The 6,838-nt window shown below is 42.2% G+C and overlaps 1 long non-coding RNA gene across 1 annotated transcript; it reads right to left on the reverse strand.

Moving 5' to 3' along the window:
* Positions 1 to 3,069: 3,069 nt before the first annotated feature.
* LOC144237110 (uncharacterized) lies at positions 3,070 to 4,894 on the reverse strand. The gene is made up of 2 exons (XR_013336762.1): positions 4,646 to 4,894; positions 3,070 to 3,195 (listed from the first exon to the last, which is right to left on the reverse strand). It is a non-coding gene; the product is annotated as an uncharacterized LOC144237110 (long non-coding RNA).
* Positions 4,895 to 6,838: the final 1,944 nt, after the last annotated feature.

Here is a 6,838-nt window from a genome sequence, read left to right on the forward strand (position 1 = left end):
CAAAATGGGTGGCCCGATTTCTCATCTTGGGGAGGAAGATGGGAGAAGAGAGTAGTGCCTGCTGCAGGGATGCCAGGCACCCCTGGTTTGGAAAGTAGGTGTCTGTGGCCCCTGTGTATTCATGGCCAAAGCCCTCTGGACCAGGTTGACAAAATAGGAGCCAAACAGATTTAGTGAACAGTTTAGCCAGCCACGGGGCCTAGAGTCTTCCTTTGACATTTAAGTGGAAATAGAAAATTGCCACCCGGGCAGGGGCAAACCTCAACTGAGGCCAGGAAACATTAGGCCCTTACTCCCTAAAGACCAATCTGGATAGTGTCACCCCAGTCATTTCATTAACCCCCTAATCAGGCAACACTGACTTTTATTTGCCTTTATTTGTATTCTACTCATCATGTTACGATGAGGGTTTATATATATGTTTAAATCAAAAATGCAAGATGTCAAACATTATATATAGTATGCTATAATTTGTTATGTAAAAAGGACTATTTGTACACACACACACACACACACACACACACACACAAACACGCCCAAGTACGTATTTGCTGCCAGCTTGTTTGGGGAAAGATAGTAAGAAACTAAAACCAGTGGACAGAACTGAAGCACAAAGATGGGCAGGAACCTTAAATTTGTTGCATATATTTTAGTCCTATTTGAATGTTAAGTGTTTACCAATTATCTATAACACTTATGAAATATAATTCTACTTAAAAACAATCATGATAAATAAGGTTTATTGAAAAGAGTCAGTAAAAGGGTAATGGGAAAGAGTTGATCCATCACGGCCAAAGATTCCATACTGGGTGTTATATGGAAACCAACTTGACAATAAACTATTAAAAAATAATAATAAAAAAATAAGGAAAAATAAAAAGGAGAATTAGAGGGGTCCCTGGTGGCTCAGTTGGTTGAGTATCAGATTTTAGCTCAAGTCACGACCTTGTAGTTCACAGGTTCAGCCCCATGTCAGGCTCTGTGCTGACAGCTCAGAGCCTGGAGCCTTCTTCCCATTCTGTGTCTCCCTCTCTCTCTGCCCCTCCTCTGCTCATGCTCTGTCTCTCTCTCAAAAATGAATAAAAACATTAACTTTAAAAAAGGAGAATTAGAGTGATGACTATACAGAGAAGTTGCAGGACATAAAGGGGATGCTGCTAAGAGGAGATTCTTACCACATGAATTAAAACACTGTGAACAGTGAAATTTGTCTTGCACATATAGAGGTGGGATTTTTATTATAGCTGAAATTAACTTATCTGGGGAGAATGTAGATTTCACAGTAAAATTAAGGATAAAGAAAACAAAATTTTACCAGAATAAAAAAAATACCTCATTTGGAAATTCTGTTCAATCTTGCCATATATCTTGTTTAATTTTTTTTACACTTATTTATTTTTGAGAGACAGAGTAAAACAGAGCCTGAGAGGGGGAGGGGCAGAGAGAGAAGGAGACACAGAATCCAAATCAGGCTCCTGGCTCTGAGCAAGGATTCAGCACAGAGCCTTGAAGCAGGACTCAAACCCACGAACTATGAGATCATGACCTGAGCCGAAGTCGGATGCTTAACCGACTGAGCCACTCAGGCACCCCATCCCTGCTATATTTCTGTAGTGATCATGCTTTTCAATTTTGTAAGATGAATATTTCATACCCTCCCTTTTCTAATCAAATTTCTTCTGATATTCCTCTATGGCATTCATCTCATAACCCAAACTTCAGATGACAAGTCTATCTATATGTTTCACTGAGTAAACAGAACTTAGTAGGAAAAGAAAAAAAAAAAATCAGCTCTCATGTTCCAACCACTGAAGGCAGAAATCCAACTGTATCTCCACTAATCTTTTGTGTGCCCCAGCTAAACCCTCTCAAGCGTTCCTGAAGAATCCATGAGAACTGAAATGGCTTCCTCTGATGACCCTCACCAGCCTGCTCAAGATCGTTCTGCTGCAGCTGGCCTCTCTGCTAGCTGCAAATGCATAAAAACAAAACTCACCCTTCCCAGACCCTTTCCCCTCTTTTCCTTATGTATCTGCTTTTGCCTTTGTTGGCTGACAGCAGCCTAATGTCCCTCCTCCTATATATGACGAAATTACTAGCATGCATATAACTAAATTAGTATCTCTGAGTTGCCCTCTGACAATTTATTTCTGGAGTTTTCACTGAAGCATTATTGACCTCAATTCTAAAATTGCAGCCAATTAAATTGTGCACTTCAAGGGGCTCGATTTCTCCTGGCTCCTTTGGTAAGTCCCATGTGCAGTAATTCAATACTTCAATTCTACTGTGCTAAGTATATTCCTTGGTTAAGTTTGATTCTGGTAATAATTCTGATTTGTGCTCAGCTGGTTACTTGTTCCCAGTGATGGCTAAAGTAATCTGGCCTTTGATAGCATGGTGTGATCACTTGGAGATTTCTATCAGGTGGCAGACAACAGGAGTTAATTCTGATACGTTGGACATTTGGAAATTTGGGGGTGAGAAGTCATTAGCATTTTGTCCTTACATTTGTAAGCAGAATCTGTTTGTTTGACTCTGATACGGATTTCTCCAATTTTAAAGATCAGCTCCCTTTATGTTCTCCCCAAACTCAAGCCTTTTCTTCTTGTTTTTTCATTATGGCCACAACAGTTGCCAATTCAAATAAAAACGAAAGTTCAACATCAAGACGGTATTCATTTACATTGGCCTCTTTAGGAACTTTGATTTTGACAAAGTGTTACATTTAAGTGGAGTCTTAGAATAGAAATGAAAAAAAAAATCAAGCTTTCCTTGATCAGTTAGGAGTTTCTAAACAATGGAATCTTTTCAAATTAAGGTCCTTTAAGACATCTTTTAATATGGCTATATGACAGAGAATAGAAATTGATGCCATCAAAAATCACCTTTTTAAATTGAAAATTAGGTCTTTTAATAGCCATATAAGTAAAAAAAATTAACAGCTTTGTTAAGGTGCAACTGATATATAATAAGCCGCACATATTTAAAGTTTACAACTTAATGTTTTAAAATATGTAAACACCCATGAGACCATCACCAAAATGGAGACATATCCATCACCACCAAAAGTTTCCTGATGACCTTTTTTAATTCAGACTGAAGTATAGTGGTGACTCACAGGTACAATCCTGCTACTGATCAGCAGGGGAGTTCTGATCTGCTCTTTCTTCCTTTTCTTCTTTCTTTCTATGTTTACTGTTGAGAGAGAGAGAGAGCATGAGCAGGGGAGAAGCAGAGAGAGAGAGAGAGAGACAGAGAGAATCTGAAGCAGGCTCCAGGCTCTGAGCTGTCAGCACAGAGCCTGATGCGGGGCTCAAACTTATAAGCATTGAGATCATGATCTCTAACTTACAAGCACTGAGATCATGATCTGAGCCAAAGTCAGACACTTAACCGATGGAGCCACCCAGGTGCCCCACAATCTGCCCCCTTTCTGACCTGAGCCTATTTACTCTTTCTGAGGCAATCCGGTGTCCCCCAATTCCTGGAGGTCACTGCACTGATGCCACATTTTGTGCAGACATCTGACAGACATGACACATTACAGCCCAGAGATCCCGGGCCCGAGGGGCCCTCTGGCTTTAGCCTCCCCAGTTAACCACAGCATTCCCTGGCAGATGACCTTGCGCATTATATCAGCCATCATAACCAGACAGGACATCAAGAACTTCAAAATACACATCAATCAAAGGCTTCCTAACCTTCCTATGGTGGCTTTCTTTGTCATCTTTCCGTACTACTAATTTTCTTATTTCTTGGTTCTCCTTTTCTAACCATCCCAATAACCCCTAGTACTTTGAGTATGCAGACGTTTCTTTTGAATTTGGTCAATTTTCTCTGAGACCTTATGTTTCAGTTGTGCATGGCTCATGTGACACTGACCAGCTGCTCTGCACACTTCCTCCTTGTGCTCTTGTGAGAGAATGAGCTCACCAAGGAGACCCTTTCTGTAATGCTGTCACTTTCAGAACTGTGGTCTGCTGTGCTAAAGGCCATTTTTTCCAATGAACCTTCGGTAAGCTGAGGCTTTCAACCAACTTGTCAAAACTGGGTGCCAACTTTGCAAGGCGCTCTATTTAGTGGGCTTTTCTAATTTTCTCTAAATTAGATATACTCATTCATCTCCCACCTAATGTCAAGCACAATCCATTTATGGGCACTAAGGTCAAATGTATTATTTCCCCTGATCAAAAGTCCTTTGGGCTGTACCGTCTTACAAGCAACAGCAGATCCTAGTTTGAGGCATGGAAGTTTTAAGAGTCTTGGAGCTAATCTCGCTGGTCAAAAATTCCTTCAGGATTGGTAGTCATATTTAATTGAAGGAAGTTTTAATTTACACAAAAGGAGATTAATTAGAACTGCCAAAATGATATCTTTATAAAACGTCTCTTTCAGTAGAGTCGACACAGTGTTACATTAGTTTCAGGTGTACAACATAATGATTCGACATCTCTCTACTATGCTACGCTCACAAGAGTAGCTGCCATCTGTCACCATTAACACCGTGATATCCTTAACTGGGGTCTTGAAGGTTTAAACTAGGATGATGAGAAAATAAATACTTCGTGAAACCAGGTGCAGTTTCTGTAGCGGCAACCTTTCTTTTATTCCCGAGCTCTGTTTCACCAGGGATTGTCAACCTCACCGGCCACAGCAGTCAGGCGTTGTCGCCACATCACGGGGACAAGGAAGTCACACAGGTGCTGAGGAGGCCACGCGGGGGCTGGTGTCAGCTCTGGTCTGATCCTGCTCCAGGAACGACTAGGGAAGAGGAGGTCGGCGACAGGGGAGGGAAGATCCAAAGCGCCTCTCGCAGTGGTGCGTGAACTTCCGCAGGCGCCCGCCGGTACCGGACTCGGTCCGTCGGGCAAACAACCACCCCACGCTTCCTAGGCGCGCAGCACAAACGGTCCGTGGAGAACTAACGCATGCGCCCCAAGCTTCCCCGTGTGCCACCTTTTCATCCCTTCCTCCCATACCTGCCCATTCCCCCCCCCCCCCCCCCCCCCCGCCCNTCTAGGTATTATACAATTGGGAACTGTGTGGTATTGTTGTCAGGCTTCATTCACTCCACATCATTATAACATTCATCCATGTTGCAGCGTCTATCAACAGGTTATTTTTTATGGCTGAGTAGTATTCCACTGTACAGACACAACACAGTTTATGCACCCATGTGGTGTTGATGAACATTTGTATTGTTTCCAGTCCAAATAAAGCTGCTAGGAACATTCATGTTCACCTCTTTGGGTGCATGTTTTATTTCACTTGTCTAAAGCGGCTGTGCCATTTTGTATTCCCGTAAGCAGTGTGTGAGTGCTTTCTTGCCAACATTTGGTATGGTGAGTTTTGAATTTCAGACATTTTTACTTATGAAAGTGCCCCTTAGTCTTCCTTTATATCTTCTATTTCTCTGCAGAGAGTTTTAAACATTTTATTTTCAACGTGTTTATAACTGCTTGCTGGGACTTTTTTAAATGATGGGTGTTTGGAGGAGCCTCGGTGGCTCAGCTCATTAAGCATTGGGCTTCGGCTCAGGTCGTGATCTCGCCATTCAGGAGGAGTCTGAGCCCCAGGTCAGGCTCTGTGCTGAAGCCTACTTCAGATTCTGTGTCTCCCTCTCTCTCTTCCCCTCACCTGCTCTCTCTGTCTCTCTCTCTGTCTCTGTCTCTGTCTCTCTCTCAAGTAAAAAGACATTAAAAGTAATAAATGATGGCTGTTTCAAAAGTCTCTTTAGGTAATTCTAACAACCCTGTCATCTCAGCATCGGTATCCATTAACTATCTTTTTTTTTTTTTTTTTACTCAGATTGAGATCATCTTTGTTCTTGGTGTAACAAGTGATTTTCAATTGTTACCTGGATACCTGGTACTATGTTACCAGACTCTGGATTTTATTGAAATATTCTATTTTAGTATGCTTCCTCTAACACTGACTCTGTGGTTGAAGGGAGGCATCACCTCATTACCTCATGTTAGATAGGGGTGAAGCCTAGTTTCTCTCCCAAACCTCTGTTGACATCTAAGGTGGAGAGACACCTTGTTACTGTTGGAGCAGGGATGGCGAGATTGGGAGTCCATACTCCAGTGAGGCTTCCCCTAATGCCAGTCTGCCTAGGAAGTGATAGCTCATTCCTCTTCCCCACTTGACCTCTACTAACACCATGAGGGTGTCCTTGTTACTGTTGAGCAATGATGAAAGTCTTGACTCTCCACTGATCTCCTTCAGAGAAGGAGAAGGACACCTCATTACCACTGAGGGGATGAGAGTATAGCCTCTCTGTGTGGTATCTGCTGATGCTTCTTAGGGCAGGTGGTCTCCTTGTCCCTGAGCAGAACATAAATACTTATCTCCACTAGGTCTTCTTTGACACCACACTTGTTACTACAAAGTGTAGGAGGGACTCCCAGCATGGTCTCCCCTAACTTAGTGGGCTTGTAACATCTCAAACATATTCCCTTTTTCAATATCAATATAGTTACTTTGTGCCTTCTGTCATAAATACCAGTGCTTTAATTTTTTTTTTAAGTTTTAAATATTTATTAACTTTTGAGAAAGAGAGAGAGACAGAGTGTGAGCAGGGGAGGGGCAGAGAGGGAGACACAGAATCCAAAGCAGGCTCTAGGCTCCAAGCTTGAGCTGCCAGCACAGAGCCTGACTTGGGGCTCAAACTCACAAACCGCAAGATCATGACCTAAGTCATAGTCGGACGCTTAACCAACTGAGCCACCCGGGCACTCCAATACCAGTGCTTTAGAATGCTTTGATTCTGATCATCTTTTATCAATGTTATGTACATTCTTGTGTATTGTTTCACACTTCAGAGTAGTAATTATTG

The sequence above is a fragment of the Crocuta crocuta genome, unplaced genomic scaffold, assembly GCF_008692635.1.
Source record: "Crocuta crocuta isolate KB4526 unplaced genomic scaffold, BGI_CrCroc_1.0 scaffold266, whole genome shotgun sequence".
Lineage (NCBI taxonomy): Eukaryota > Metazoa > Chordata > Mammalia > Carnivora > Hyaenidae > Crocuta > Crocuta crocuta.